Below are 17,027 nucleotides of genomic sequence, written 5' to 3' on the forward strand. Positions count from 1 at the left end.
TTTTTCTCTTTTTTTTTTTTTCATAATTACATAGATTGATTATTGGACATTTCTTCCCAGTCAGCAATTTTCTATATCTTGGAGAATTTTGAAACAAGATATGCACTCTGCACATACCTGAAGATAAATTTTAAGCAATCACAAGTAAAAGAGCAACAACACCCAAACAACACAGAGAGGAGAAATGTTAGTCTCAACGTTTTCAAAAGGGAGGTGTCTGGTAGAAGAAGATAAGGAACAATCTTACATACACACTAGTGGGAGACGCTCGCAGGTCATAAACAGCTTGAAAGGTTTTGTTCTGCTGTTCCCCTCTCAGTTACAGAATGTCTCAAAATCTACTCTGACCTCAGCTGTAGAATGCATTTTTTTTTTGTAGAATTCTTTTATGCGGAGTTTGCTGCAGGCGTTTTGCAGAGCACAGAGGGAACTTGAATTCATCACTGCAGTACTGGAAGAGAGAAGAGAAACAGAAATATCTAAAATGAAATAAATACAATTGAAGGCACTGTCTAGTCAAACAGAAAGTGTGTGTATTTTAAGAATGATCTTTAAGCAAAATCAGGTGATGAGTATTTTTTTGCAATGTACTCCTTGGGGACTGCTTACCTCAAAACAATACATGAGAAATAGTTCCAGGGCCCAAATTGAGGTGCTAGACCATCTATTCAGTACATGCAAAGCAGGTGCCTAAAGTCCTTTTTGTGCCCATTGGCCCTAAACACCTGGGGTTATAAAGAATCGTATTAGAAACGGAGAAGAGAATTTGAACCTCTCTTGCCATGATGGAGGAAGGGTGCTAGTTTCTCATCTTTTACCTCTTGCTAATGAGATTAGCTCCCTAGTGACAGAGTGTTCAGCAAAAGCCAAATAAAATCGGCTGTAAACATATTCCACTGAACCTGCAGCTACTCAAACCAGTGCAATAGGGCTCTCTCCTTCCCTCTCTACGGCTGGGAAAGCAGGAAAAGCTGAGCGTGGTCCCTTCCTCACTTCCCGTTTCTAAACTGCACCAGACTTGAGTGAGAGGAGAAATTATCATGGAATAATTTCAGAGTTTTGATTATCATACTGGACTGGATACATTAGTTACAAAACTGAATCTTTAAAAATATTTAATTTATTGGGATGATTTTGGTTAATAGGATCATATAGGTTTCAAGTGTTCATTTAGGTTTCAAGTCTACATTTCTATGATACAAGATCTATATATTGCCCTGTGTGCCCACTACCCTAAGGCAAACCATCATCTGTCACCATATGTTGGGCCCCCTCTCCCCCACCTCCATCCCTTTTCCCTCTGTAACCACAGCACTGCTGTCTGTATGCACAAGTTTCAATTTTGTATTCCACATATGAGTAAAACTATATGGTTCTTAGCTTTTTCTGACTTATTTCAGTTAGCATAATATTCATCCATGTTGTTGTGAATGGCAGTATTTTGTCTTAAGGCTGATCTGTGGGTTTCTTGTGATCTAAGAGGTAGCTAATAAGCTTTGGGACTAGCTTGAGGTTTTATTGTAGAGTGAGATAAAATCTGTCCCAACAGAGCAGATGGTAACAACAGGTGTGGAGAAAATGTATCTATTTTATGATGACACTAGTGGCCCAGTACACGAATTCATGCACATTGAAAGGAAATTAATTAGAAGAAATATTTTAATATCGCTATTTGCCCTTTCTCTATAATAGAAATGTCAACCAAATTCATGATTGACAATGACAGATGGAAACACATGCGTGCAATTGGCGCCAGCAGGAGCTTTATATGTATTCACATGTGTGAGTCAACTTAGCCTTTTATAGATATAGAATAAACTGCTTTCTGATTTAGCTAAACTTTTTCCAACTCAGTGAAGCACCTCAACTTCTCTTTCAGGTAATTGTCAGCAACACAGCAGTAAATATCAACACGAAGCAGATTATTATTGTAGATCACACAGGGAGAACAAAGGGTAAAATATTTCACTGCAGCAGTGTTTGTCTATATTCTGCACAGTGAGAAAACCTGAAGTCATTTTCAAGGTCCACCACTTCTTTTTAGTTGGGTCAAGTTACTAAGCTTTCTAAATCTCCATTTTCCATCTAATGAAAAGAAAATAGGATTCCACTGAGTCTCCTATCTACCTATTCCAGGATTTCTGTGAGGATCAAATGAGATGAGGCACGGGAAAACACTTCACAGACATTTAGTTAAAGTGGAAATGTTTGCACCTGGCTATAAAGCAAGTTGTGTTCCTGGTCTAAAGAAACTGCAAGGAGGCTAGTCACTAGGGAGAGGAAGCCGGGTGTTGCTATGTGAGGTAATTACCCGACGTCCACAGCGGCCATTTCTAGGCTGGCCATGGGGTCTTGGCAGCATCGGCTGCAATTTGGTGGGGTATTGCTCTGGGGTCATGGTGGGGCCTGTGTCCCACTTGGGAAAAGCCGAGAGTTGCTTTGTGGGCGCCAGGTCTACAGTGCTGTTTCTCTTTAAATGGCCAGTGCACATCACAGCAGCCTCTGCGTTGAGCATCTGCCCCTTGGTGATCAGTGCGTGTCATAATGACCAATCGGATTGGCAGAGGGACACTTAGCATATTAGCCTTTTATATATATAGATTGTAGAGTCCTGGTCTTTTCAACAAATGGTATATATACACTGAGTGGCCAGATTATTATGATCTCTGAACGCATAATAATCTGGCCACTCAGTGTATATCCTATATAACAAAAGGCTAATCTGCAAATTGTCCCCTCTACCAGGAGTTTGGCCAGCAGGCAGGCCGGCCAACTGCCCATGTCCCCTCCCCCTGCCTTGGCCAGGCTGGCCAGACCCCACCCATGCATGAATTCATGCACTGGGCCTCTAATATATATATATATATATATATATATATATATATATATATATATATATGTGTGTGTGTGTATATATATGTGTATATATATGTGTGTGTATATATGTGTATATATATATATATATATATATATATATATACACACACACACACACACACACACATACATGCACTGAGTGACTGAGTGGCCAGATTATTATGCGTTCAGAGATCATAATAATCTGGCCACTCAGTGTATACTAAGCCTTCCCCTTGCCTGAGAACAAACGTGTATATACTGAGGAAAAGTTTTTCATCTCTTACATTTCCTCAGACTTCTCTCTTACTAGCCTGTCTGTGTTGATCTTCTCCAGTTGCCTATTTTCATGATTAAACATTGACTTCTTATTGCAAATAACCGATTTGTTCTGATCTTTGCCAGCTGAGGTAGGTTCCTGATTAGCACAACTCTTCAGCCACAAATGTATGTCATTGTAGAAGAGCAATGTTCCAGCAGAGTCCTTGTTTTACTGACCAGACCCCAACTCTGCAAATGGAGCACAAAGTATGTCTGACCCACACATATCTAATCCCAAACCCCAGTTTAGGAACACTAATCTGATCAGCAAGAAAAGCTACACATCTGGCCAATAAATGATTTATACTTTCTTACTTGACCTGGTCACCAACCTCTGATATAGAACTAAAGGGAAGGGCTGTCCTTGACACAGTTGCTTAATTTTCTGTCCTATTGGATTTTAGTTTATTTGCTGGCTTAGAAAAAAATAAAAGGACGGCCCTGGATTGTAAGTCATAAGGAGATATTTTTCCAATAAAAGAAATTTGTTCTTCAAGCGTTTTGTAATACATAGCATTAAACTGTCAAGATTGCCTCACCTAACAGTACATTGTATTCAGTTCACTACTTATACCTGTATTGGGAATGCACATTCAACAGAATTGCCAGCCAGGATGCATGAACACAAAAATGATGGTGTCACATTGAAAACACAAGTGTTTATTAAATTGACTGTGAAAATTTTTTACATTATCTGCAAGAAGCCATAATTGCTGTCCTAATCTTATATTTAAAATATTGAATTGTTTTTTGGCAGCTTCAATGCACATTAATATATTTATAAAGGGTTAGGAAGGGCACTATCTACTGTAAAATGGAAATGTGGGAAGGTGATTTCAGTTTGTCCTGGTCAATATTCACACATTTCTAACTATGCAGTGGGACTGGAACCCTGACCATTTTGTATATTGACAGAAGTTTTTAGTTACTGAACCACATGGCAAGCAATCTGTAGAAAGTTTATTCTGATTACTGCTTCAGAATAAATGTTTGGAATGAGTTAAATTATCTATTCCCTCTTAAAATAGTTTATTCTCTTGTATTATTATCTACTTTGCTCTTTTCATATTTCCCTGCCTCTTTTTACACAATCAGTGGTATAGATCTTCCTTCCATATTCCTTTAAAACAGGCATCCTCCAGCTATGGCCCGCGGGCCACATGCGGGTGTTTTTGCCGTTTTTGTTTTTTTACTTCAAAATAAAGATATGTGCAGTGTGCATAGGAATTTGCTCATAGTTTTTTTTAAACTATAGTCCGGCCCTCCAATGGTCTGAGGGACAGTGAACTGGCCCCCTGTTTAAAAAGTTTGAGGACCCCTGCTTTAAAAGATACAGCCCTAGCTGGTTGGCTCAGTGGATAGAGAGTTGGCCTATGGAGTGAAGGGTCCCTGGTTTGATTCCAGTCAAGGGGACATGCCTGGGTTATTGGCTCAATACCCAGTGAGGGATGTGCAGGAGGCAGCCAATCAGTAATTCTGTCTCATCATTGATGTTTCTCTCTCTCTCTCTTCCTCTCCCTTCTTCTCTGAAATCAATAAAAATATATTTAAAAAATAAAATAAAGGCTACATAATATTCTATTGGGTGGACATAACATAGGTCCTGGTCTTTTTTTTTTCTATGAATGATGCAAAATTTTTATATTTTATATTTTTACATTGTATGTTAGAGGAGATTCCTAGAATTTGGATTTATACATAATTTAGCGAGGTATTGCAGCAACAGTAGTGATTGTACCATTTTGCATCTCCACCAACAATGTGAGAAAGTTTCAGTCTCCCTTTGGAACAACCTTAAAATCATAGTATGTTATTCAAGTTTGAACATTCTGAATTTGATATATGATAAATGGCATATCAATGCAGTTTTTTAATTTGTATCATATTATTAATATGAGCTAGACTAAACACCTTTTCATACTCTTGGGAATATTTTCATTACTTATTCTTTGAACTTTATATTTATACACTAAACTCATTTTTTATCAAGTTGTTGGTCTCAATATTTAGGAACATTGCATATATTAGGAATATTAAACCTTTCTATGTTGTAAATACATCTTTTCTTTTTGTCATTTTCATTTTATTTTTAATGAATGCATTATTTTATAATTTTTGTCAAAAAATTTTAATTTTAATGAATGCATTTAACATATATATATATATATATATATATGTTAAATGTGTATAGATAGATACATATGTGTATAAAGCTTTTTCTTTATGTATTTTGAACTTTAAGTCATAGAAAAGTTTTCTACATTCCCTAACTACAACCTGATATGTTGTTTGCATAGTTTGATTTTTATCTTACTTTTAGACTTTAAATGCATTTGATGTTTATATTATTGTATTATAGAATTTAGTACAGTTTTATACTTCCCTGCCTGGATATACATTTGTCCCTGCTGTACTTAACAAAATTAACTCCTCCCCACCTTTGCCATAAATGAAATTCCCTTACGCATTTAAATCTATTTTTAATCTTTTAAAATATACCTTTTGTGTATTAATGTACTAATTTTTAACTTATAAGCACACTTGTTAATTTATAGTCTATACCTGTGGTCGGCAAACTGCGGCTCGTGAGCCACATGCGGCTCTTTGGCCCCTTGAGTGTGGCTCTTCCACAAAATACCATGGCCTGGGAGAGTCTATTTTGAAGAAGTGGCGTTAGAAGAAGTTTAAGTTTAAAAAAATTGGCTCTCAAAAGAAATTTCAATCGTTGTACTGTTGATATTTGGCTCTGTTGACTAATGAGTTTGCCGACCATTGGTATATACATTAATATATCACTCTCCATCTGTTTTCAAGACTATTCTTGCATATTTATTCTTCCAAATGAATTTAAAAAATCAGCTTGTTCAGCTTTTTTAATGCAATTTTTAATGATTGATCATATTTATAGTTTAATAGAATAATACTGGTGATCTTTGACATTCTATGATGTTTGAATCATTTTATCCAAGAACATTATCTTTCTTGACAATGCTTCCTTTCAGTTAACTATTCTCAAAGTTTCTTTCAGGAGTGTTGAATTGAATTTGTTACTCATTGCTTCTACTCTCCCATGTATTTCTTATTATGTTTCTCTCTAGTTGATTTTTTTTTTCAGTATGCAGAATATTCTATATTCTAATTGCTGTTATCAGAGTATATAAATATCCTGCATTTTAAAGAATCTAAATTATCTCTAAGCACAAACAATCTATATTGGATCATAAATTAATTTCTGCAAAGTTACAGATAATTAAAGCCCTTCTGTATGATTTCTTTCTCTTCAGTGTGCATATAAAAAATATCCATATGTAAATTGTTTGGTTATTTCCCATTTTAATATACAGGTATGCACATACCAGTAGATACTTCAGGATGGAAGATTTTGAAGTCTATGAATAGAGGCTGAACAAATTCCTTATTAACATTTTTAATAACATTCTAAAGTTGATGTAATACATTAAACTGAATTACAGGCCTGAATTTACTTTAAATAAGAAAACGTAAGTTGAAAAAGTATTGAAAAAAAAGGAAAAATAGTTCATAGTTTCACAATTGTCATCAACTAGGCAACATTGATATTTTCTGATAACAGGAATACTATCTAAACAACTTGGACCATGAATCAGGAAACACAGATTTAACAATTTAACAAAACACATTACATTGGGTATATTGGATCTCCAGGCCTGCCCACCATTAACAAAATTAGAGTAAAACTCTGGAAAAGGCCAAACATTGCTTTTGTTTTATTTTGCTTTATTATTTTTTATCTTGTCTTCCAAAACTTGCCATTGATGGAAATAATATCTGTACAGACAACATATTATTTGGTGTTCACCTTAACCTAGTGCTCTTTTTCCCTCATTCATTAAAAATTCAGTCTGTATTCAGGTAACTTCAAAGAAGCCGCTTTGTCCTTATAGGAATATTACCATCAGATAATTCCTAATATATTATGTCATCCATACACAGAGTTCACTATGCACTTTTGCTTACAATATCAGCTTCAAGTTCTCTGTGGCTTGATTAGTGTATCAAGCTCATGTTCACAACTAAATTCCATTGTAATAAATGAAGTGAGGGCAGGGGGTGCCTGTGTTATAGGTATTAATGGATTAAGTGCCAGAGTTCTTCTCTTCTAGAAAATCATTATTTCTGGTTAATAAGAACAAAATATACATAGGCAAAATATTTTTTGAAATATAAAATACACATGAAAAAATTAAATACAGCTGTTAAAATAATTACTATAAATAAATGATGTCACCTTACACCTTGAAAGAAATTATGATTTGCCTTCTGAGCATTCAGAGGTTGTATCTTTGAGATTTAAGGGATTTCAAAGTGTAATTCTGACTATGAAAGCTGTCCAAATTTAGTACCTAATTCACACATAAGATATTCTTTTATTGTACATGGAAACTGAAAGTACACAGTTTAGAAGGGAAAGAAGTAGATTTGTATGCAGGAGATGCATTAGAAAATAGTACTTTCTCTCCATAGGCTCCTAGCTTTCCCTGTGGTCCCCACTTTGGGAGCTGCACTTAACTATTGGGCATAGAATTCATTGGACTGTTGTAAATCATCTCATTGATATTCTATAGGTAGAGGATGGAAGACAATTTAGCTGAAGGGTGCCTCTGTTCATTTATTCCACAAGAGCCACTGCTTGATAAATTAAGCTAATCCTCTGTAGAAATGTTCCAATCACCTCTGTAATTACTTGCTATATAGAAACGCAATGGATATGGCCTTAATTACTCTGCTATAGGATACAAAGTCTGCCACACATTGTACAGAAAGTGGAAAGACACTGTGCATTCATGAAATCTAAGATATTTAGTGGGAAATGGTTTTGAAGGTCATAAGCAAACTTGCAAATTAAAAGTCACTGGTAAGACCTACTGTCACATTTTCCTTCCCATGTAGTGGCATAAACAGATTCTATAGAAGAGCCATATTTCCATGGTAAGAACTTGAAATCTGTTAAATTTATTATCCTGAAATTTCTGGTCACATGAAAATTTTAAATTAGGTTATTATTATTAACATTTCTCCCTTAAACAGTCTACATAATTCACTCTATCATAGCAAATGAAGAAGCTCTAAATTAAGGCCAGTAGATTAATAATTCTGACTTAGAGCAGAGGCAATTTTAGCCTGGCTAATTTTTCATATCTGCTCAATTAACCTCATAGAGCTTTGGAACAAAAGGCAGCATGATGACTGTCATTTAAATTAAACAAATGCCATTTATCTGTCAAGGTACTGACTTATATCAGCTGCTTCAAGCCAAGACCACAGTATCAAATGGAGTGGACAAGCAGTGAGTGTTGAGATTGACTTTTCTAGCATTTCAGAAATCATTCGTAGTATAATATGTGAAGGTTTTCATTTAATGAGTACTTTGAGATTATCCAGAAAAGCAGGACTAAGTTACCTACCCAGAAGCATTTTTAAAAATACCTAGTTTATACTCTACTGTGACTCCTGTCACTGAAGAGAAGCACTGTCTTCTGGGAGTGATGTCAATGATTTATATTTAAACATAACACCCCTCATTTTACTTTCAAGCCATTTATTTTCAGAGATTGGACAACAGGTATCATACTGGCCTTCTGAATAACTTTCTGTTTAGCAACTGCAGTCTCCAATGATGCTTTCCTAATAATACATTTCAGTTCTAAGCAGATACAAATTTTGAAAAGAAATTAACTAAATATCATAATAATTTACTAAAAAAAAGGAGTTACTTTGACTTAGCATTTACACTCCTTTGGCATGAAATATTTTCAAATCATTGTGCTATTTTGGTCAATTATTTATTTTATCTGATCTGCTTCAATAATTTAAAGAAGGAAGTCTATCAAATCAAACTTCGAATAAACATGAGTTCAGTAATCACTTTGAATAAACCCAATATATTTTGCATTTTAGCATGAAGTATCAAAATGCACTTTTGAGACAAAGCCATTTTTGTCTTTGTTCAATAATCATGAAATTTCAGCTTGTTCCAGTTTGTGTTCAGGTTTGATACACAGCAGGAGGTTTCCTTTAAGATACCTTTCCAAAGAACATTCCTGAGCTCTCTTATCACTCTTCACATTTGATGGCATCTACCTATACTCTTTTCTTCTGGAGACAATTTCTTGAGTGTAGGAACTAGCATTTTAATAATTGCAGTAATGATGGGTACAAAGAATACTTTAAGTTTACAGGGTTTTCTTTTTTTCTTTTTTTCTTTTTTTTTATAAACCAATAATGAACTTAATTTCTTTGTAGCAAATATAAATGGTTCTAGGTTATCTCTTAGATTTATGGAAGTTGAAAAAATATGTTTACTATACTTATAATTAAAATTTAAAATGCATATGATTCTTAAATGTTTTTCTTCTATTTCTAACCTTTGTAAGGTCTTAGGGTCTGTTTCTATTAATTTTTTTTTCTTTCATAGAGCACATATTTTTGTTTATTTGCTTATCTTACATATATGGTGTCATTTTGTTTATGGTATCTTAAAGGAGTCATCTTTTTTTTTTAAAGAGGTTTGAATATTTTCTGAAAAAGTCACTACTCCCTTTGTTATAAAGATTGGGTTTAAGCTCTGTAAAGGTAAGTCAAGAGTAGCGCTTATTCCGAGGCATAATCATCGTTCCCACACTGGCCTCTTTGGTGTCTTATCTAAATGATAGGGTATTAGTGAGGCTCCTCTACTCTGCCTGGAGGAGAACTTCCGAGTTTCCCACCAGTGTTAAGACCTCTAGTGTTTTCATTCTGTTCGCAGTCTTGAAGCAGCTGCTCTTTTCCAGGGCTCAAAGTACTAGTCCTGCCCTTCATCTGGAGCCCACAGGAATCCCCACACAAACTTTGGGCTGCTTTTCTGCTTGGCTCTCTCTTCTCTCATCACAAATTCCCACTCGTTAGCAGCCCCAAGCTCCAGTCTCTGCCTGCACAGCTCCGTGAGACTATTCTTTGGTTCTACCTCCAGGTGCCACAGTCGGGATCTAAAATGAATATAGAGCTCATCTCAGGCTTCCCTTCACTCAACAATTTCGGTCCTGTACTTCCTATTATTCAGTGCCTGAAAATGGTTACTTGATATATTTCATCTAGTTTTGTATTTGTTTAGGGTAGCAGGACAAGTCCAATTCTAATTACTTCTTAATCAGAATTGAAGAAATTCATGAAGAAATATGAAAATATATAATTTTCCAAGTTCTCAGAACTGTGCAAACCATAAGGTAATTATACTTAGATGATATGTTTAATACTTAATAAGTGAATAAGTGAATTATTCTGGATGAATACACAGGTATTCAATTTTCTATCCTGCCCCTTTTTCTAATTTATGAAATTCCTCTGTCCCATTTCTGCATTCATTATAGCTCAGGCAAGTAAAAAGTATCTGTCATCATATTTACTACTAAATTTTCTTGTTGCAAATGTTCCTTCAGTAGAAAGTATATAAGCTAACAAATTATTTTATAAGACTTTCTCATCTGATTCTGACTGTGTAAAGTAAACAAATATTTGTACTGATTGGAATGAGTTCCTGAAACCCTTTTTTAAATGATTGGAGATTTGCCCCACACATTCTTTCTCTTTTTCCAAAAACACTACTTAAATTTATTCTCTTAAAGCTATAGCCTTATATGAAAATTTCTTTTCATGTTATAATTGAGATTCACTTTGAGGTCTACATTTATAAACTATAATTTGCATACTTAGAGCGTTTCTGGAATGTGGACTTTCTATGAATATTTAAATGTATTATATAAAACCAGGCTCAATTTGTGTCCTATATTTGAAAATATATCTATTTAAAGTACCTAAGCTCTCAAAAACATTTATATTTCTGGCTTTTTAGAAAGCAGCTGTACTATAAATGATATTTTTATATATATAAATACATAACACAGATTTTTCAGGAATTGTCCCTATTTGTTGTAGGTTGTTTCCTTTAAAAAAACTTCCATCAGTACTATTTATTTTATTTATTAAAATAAATTTATTGTTGCAGCCTACAATCTCATGTGAAATTGCAAAATTCTGGCTCATTAACCCTTAGAATAAATCAATACTTGTATATTTTATTCAAAACACATTTCGGCATCTATACTGTTGAGATCTATGATTTCCCACAAACCAAATATACTTAGAAAACTGTCTAAGTCTCAGGGCTCTTTTTAAAGTGATATCAAATCTGTCCATATTTTACACAAAAATTCCTAGGGATCATTTTAATTTAAGAACATTTCTTGGGGGGTGGGGGGGAAGAACTGAGTTAAAGGAGACCCAGATTGAAGCTAAAATTTTAACTCATTTGGACAATCCCTTAGAGGAGCCATCCATTTTATGTTACAGTGGTTACACTAGAAATAACACTAAATGTGAAAGCTAAAACTTGCTTTAGTGAGTCAAGTGGATTTTTCAGAGATCTTTAATATTTGCAGGTCATTTATTTTTCAAGTATAATATATAACATTTATTTGAGTGGGAATTTCAAATGGGTGTTTGTCTGTCAACAATAGAAAAGGCAGACCCTCTACACCAAAACTCACCTATAAATGAGCCTGAAATAGGAACATTTAAGGTTCATTTGCTTGAGTCTTAAAGATTATATCAATCTTTGTTTTTATTAATTTATCAGTAAAAAATACCTCTTGCCCAGCATGTGTTGCTCAGTAGTTGTGATGAGCATCAACCTATGAACCAGGAGGTCACTGTTGATTCCTGGTCAGGGCACATGCCCAGGTTGCAGGCTCAATCTCCAGTGTGGGAAGTGCAGGAGGCAGCCGATCAATGATTCTCTCTCATCATTGATGTTTCTATCTCTCTCTCCCTCTTCCTTCTTCTCTGAAATCAATAAAAGTAATAATAATTTCAAAAATACCTAAATTGGTGCTTTCCAGTATGCATGATCATAAAGAAAAACTGTTGAACTCCAAATCCTATGTCCCACCCCCAAACCACTGGGTCATAAGCTTAGAGCCAGGGCCCTGAGTAACTACTATTCCTTAAACTAGTGCCTTAGCTAAATATTATGACCAGAGATGTTTGAAGATTATGCTTATAAATATTCTTCCTGCTTGTTTCCTAGAACTTTAGTCATTTTTTTTCTACATTCCTGCCAGATTTATCATTCCCTCTACCCTCCAAGAAAATTCAAATTTTATAGCTTTCTAATTCTTCCCTTACTTAAATACTTCAATAAATAAGATGTTATAGTTCTTAGATATTTGTGTAATCATTTTTGCTTTTTGTTATTAATTGAGATCTCTGCCACCATCTCCTGAACCTTCTGAATGAATACACATGCACACACACACATATGTGTCTTTCATTGACTGATCAACTAAACTCTAGAATGTTCTCAGAAGTTATCAGATATTTTAATAGTTTGATTTGTTTTCTCTATCTTTTATGCACATATATGTCCTCTGTTTTGACAACTATTTGACCTTTCAATCAGCTGGAAAAAACAATGATCCATTAAGAATCAGATCAACACCTCAGAGGGAAGGTAGGGGAGGGTGGGGGTAAGGGGAAGAGATCAACCAAAAGACTTGTATGCATGCATATAAGCCTAACCAATAAACAGAGACAGCAGGAGGGTGAGGGCATGTCTGGGAGTGGGGTGGGGGAGTAATAGGGGGATATGGACACATATGTGATACCTTAATCAATAAAAAAAATTTAAAGAAAAACAAATATTGTTAGACTGACAATCAGAAAAATATGGGTTATAATTTTATTTTTGTTTTGGTGACCTCATCAAGTGAGGAAACTCAACCAGGTGATTTCTAAGGTCCTGTTAAATATAAACCTCTCTGAGTTGCATGGACGATAGAACTGAAGCTGGCATTGCAGATTTGGTTTTGTGTTGTAACACCCGGAGAGAATATTTTTGGAGAGGAATAAAAACAGTGCAAGGTTGAAAAAAATAAAAAGAATCAGGTCAACATTCTTTTCCACTTAGACCTCATTTTTTTCTTTTGCATTTGACAAATTTAGTTGAGTTCCACTGTGTTCCACATCTGTTGTAGCACTTGTGACATTGTCTCAGTAAATTATGTAAATTAAATATTAATATTACATATGGAATGTTAAACATGTGATATTTAATAATTAAATTACTCAGTCTTCCATTAGTGTGAATTTCTTGAAAGCAAGACATATTTTATGAATTTTGGTTTACAATTATAGGAGAATTCATAAAACAGCTACAGAATCATGAAATGTTTACTAAAAAAGGGAATGAGTTGAGTAGATTAAGGAGGCAAAAATCTGAGGTGCTAAAATTTAGACACTATTTTTAGGAGTCTATAAGCATTTTAAATTAATGGTCTTTTAGACTCTTGTATTAATTTTAAAATTCTAATTTTTTTAAATTTTACTTTTGGGAAAATACATTAATTTTATATACACCGCATGGAAAATACTTTCTTATTGTTCAGTTTATGATACTGTTTTGAACTCAACTGTTATTTAATAGCTTTTTTAAAAAAGGCCTCTGTTTTATATTGGTGGGTTTCACCTACTACTTTCGATTCAGGCATTCTGTTTTCCAAATCATGCACCATTTGTTTAGGAGCAATTTCATATATTCAGTTTATTTTCAAAGTGCTGCTTTAATGACAAATAGAGTAATCAAGGGTGAGACAAGCTGAGGAGGAATAGAATGATAGAAGAAAACATATGAGAAAGTGGAGTTTTCTAGCCACTGAAAGAGAGACTATCTAGAATGACATTGACCAGTGTTTCAGAATAGAATGAGGACAGATGATTATGTGTATGGCATAAATAAATATAAATCGATATTTCAAGAAACATAATTGTGAAAATGGAAGAGATAAGGTAGTAAATTAGAGGCAGAATTGAGGATTTTATTAATATTAAGAGAGGTTAGTTTGTTGTGTTGTTTTGCTTTGTTTTTAGGCATGCATGATTTGAATATATTTCTATACAAAGAGCAGGAAACAGGTGTCAAAGCAGGAAGTTAAAGATACACAGGTGAGAAGGAAAAACTAAAGGTACCAGGTTTGGGAGGAATGAGATGAGTTTGTGAAGGATTGGAGGCCAGGGAAGGAAATCATTTTTGAAAACCTTGGACAGGAGATTTAAGGAGCAAAAGCAATACTAAAAAAACGCTTTTTACTCATCATCATATATCATAATTATTTTTGCTATATGATGAAGTAGATTGTGCTGGGGTCTGTTAGGATTACCAAATGTTTTATCTATAATTCAGCCAAACATGAATCTAGTCAATGTGCCTATTTATGTTTTGATCCATATCTTTGGAGCTATTTTATTCTACTTAAAATTTAAAATCATTTCATATAGTCAGATTTTTAAGAATAACCACAAAAATTATTATCTGAGAGACATTTTACTGTATTATAAGTTGCCAAAGGGTTTGGAACCAATAAACTGGAGGCATAGACATCTATTAGTTGGAAGATACAATATCTGATCTTAAAGCCTATTATAAAGCTACAGAAATCAAGAGAGTATAAAACTACTAGGAGAATAGGAAAGACCAGAGTAAAAAACAGATGGTCCAGACATACTCTGACACATATTCAGTAAATTAATGTTTTAACAAAGTTGCCAACATAATTTAAAGTTTAAGGAGATTTCTTTCCATTTTCATACCTGTATATCCCCAAAGGAAAAATGAACCTTGGCCCCTACCTTATACCATATGCTATTATTTGAGATTGATCATAAACAGAAATGTAAAGAATACAACTGTAATGGGCTTCTAAAAAGAAACAGAAAATATATTTTTACAATCTTTTTTGTTTGATGTAATTCATTACTATACCCTTTGAGAGTTGTTATATCTAATCTTGCTGTGAAACCCATATCATTTCATATAGATTTCTAATGGAATGTTACAGAAGAAAATAGTTATTTTTATAAATATAGGTACTTTATGAGATAATAAAATATGCATTTGTGTATAACTATAATTATATACAGGGTGTCCCCAAAAATGTATTATACTTTGAATAATTACAAAGTCATTGTTTATTAAAATACATTTCATTTTCAAAATGTAATAGAACCCCTAACCGGTTTGGCTCAGTGGATAGAGCATCAGCCTGCGCACTGAAAGGTCCCAGGTTCGTTTCTGGTCAAGGGCATGTACCTTGGTTGCAGGCACATTCCTAGTAGGAGGTGTGCAGGAGGCAGCTGATCAATGTTTCTCTCTCATCGATGTTTCTAACTCTCTATCCTTCTCCCTTCCTCTCTGTAAAAAATAGGTAAAATATATATTTTTAAAAATATAATAGAAATCAGCTGTTAAAGTGTATATATTTTTGCGACACCCTATATATTTACATATATATGTAAACTTTCATATATTATTTATATGTATGAAACCCATATATGTACACATACACATATGTATATGAAACTGTTAAATCAAGGAATAATTTCTTTTTTAGAATCTAAAGTATGATAATTTGGAAGTGCAATAAAAATATATCAGTGATATCAATTAATGTAATGAGCTCAGATAAAAAAAACTGAATTGTAAATAGACATAAATTATTTCTTCATTTTTTTAAATGTAAATGCATGTGAAAAAATACACTGGAGAACTTTACAGAGGGTCAACCATAAAACTGAATAAGAACTTAGTACATAAATTAAGGGTTCAGAAATATTGGTGAATGAGCTACTCCTTTTATCTGAATGGAAGTCTCCCTTAGCATTTTTTATTGATCCATGCTGTGTCTAAAAATGAATTTTGTTGTATATAGAATGGTTCATTAACTTTAGGGCTATTTTTTACAAAATCAAGAAATTTGTGTTCTATAATTTAAACTAAGTAATATTTATCTCCTTTCAGTGATCATTTAAAAGAAGTGTTATCTACTTGAATTATTTACAATAATGCACTGTGGTGAAATTATAGCTAAAAATCAAACAAAAAAACCCTTCTCTTTAATTTCTGAGATTTATTTTCAAACTCCAGAATAAACTAACTTCCTCCCAGCTTTTCATTAACAAGCAAAATATAATGCTTTCATATGAAAGAAAAAATTTTCCTTCGTGAAGAAAGTAAATATAGCAGTAGGTAATCTTTTAAATTAATTTTTGTATTAATCTTACATGGTATTTTGACAGGAGTAGAAAGTTTATCAAGAAAAATAATGAAATTTTGAGATAAGATGACCCAATATGCAGTAAATGCTATGCTCTTTTTTTGTTTAAATCACAAGAGTTATTCATATTAAAGGACTAAAACTCCACATAAAGAAAGGTAGAATGGAATCTTTCCTAATGATTTTAACCCCAGATTCAGGACATTCAGTCCTCTCAGAGAGCATCCCTCTCTCTAAACTAAAATTGAAGCTCAATCCAAAATTCGACATGTCGATTGAGATATATCAACAATCATATATAGAGCACTCACTCAATTATATAGATCTCACTTTGGTGGTTTTTAAATCATTAGGAAGTAGTAAGATGTTCAAATAATAGATAAATGGTTTGAATTGTTTTCAACCCCAAGTGTGAATCACATCTTGCTATTCTGTTACCTTTTACAGCTCCCTTTTGTCTATGACTCCTAAATAGTAAATAGGAGGGTCCATTTCTGTTTTGGTTATCTTTTTTTTTTTTTTTTTTTGTCCTTCAATCCTGACATAGCAGTCACTTAATAAATGTGTAACAAACAACCAAACCTTGACAACAAAAAAAGCAACATAAATATAACTTACCACATTCTCAGGAACACAAACATACACCATTGAGAGCTAACACAAATGGCTACCTAAAAATTAGTGAACAGAACTTAAAGGGGAAGGAGGAATTACCTAATGGCTAGCATC

Source organism: Cnephaeus nilssonii, assembly GCF_951640355.1.
Source record: "Cnephaeus nilssonii genome assembly, chromosome: 2".
Lineage (NCBI taxonomy): Eukaryota > Metazoa > Chordata > Mammalia > Chiroptera > Vespertilionidae > Cnephaeus > Cnephaeus nilssonii.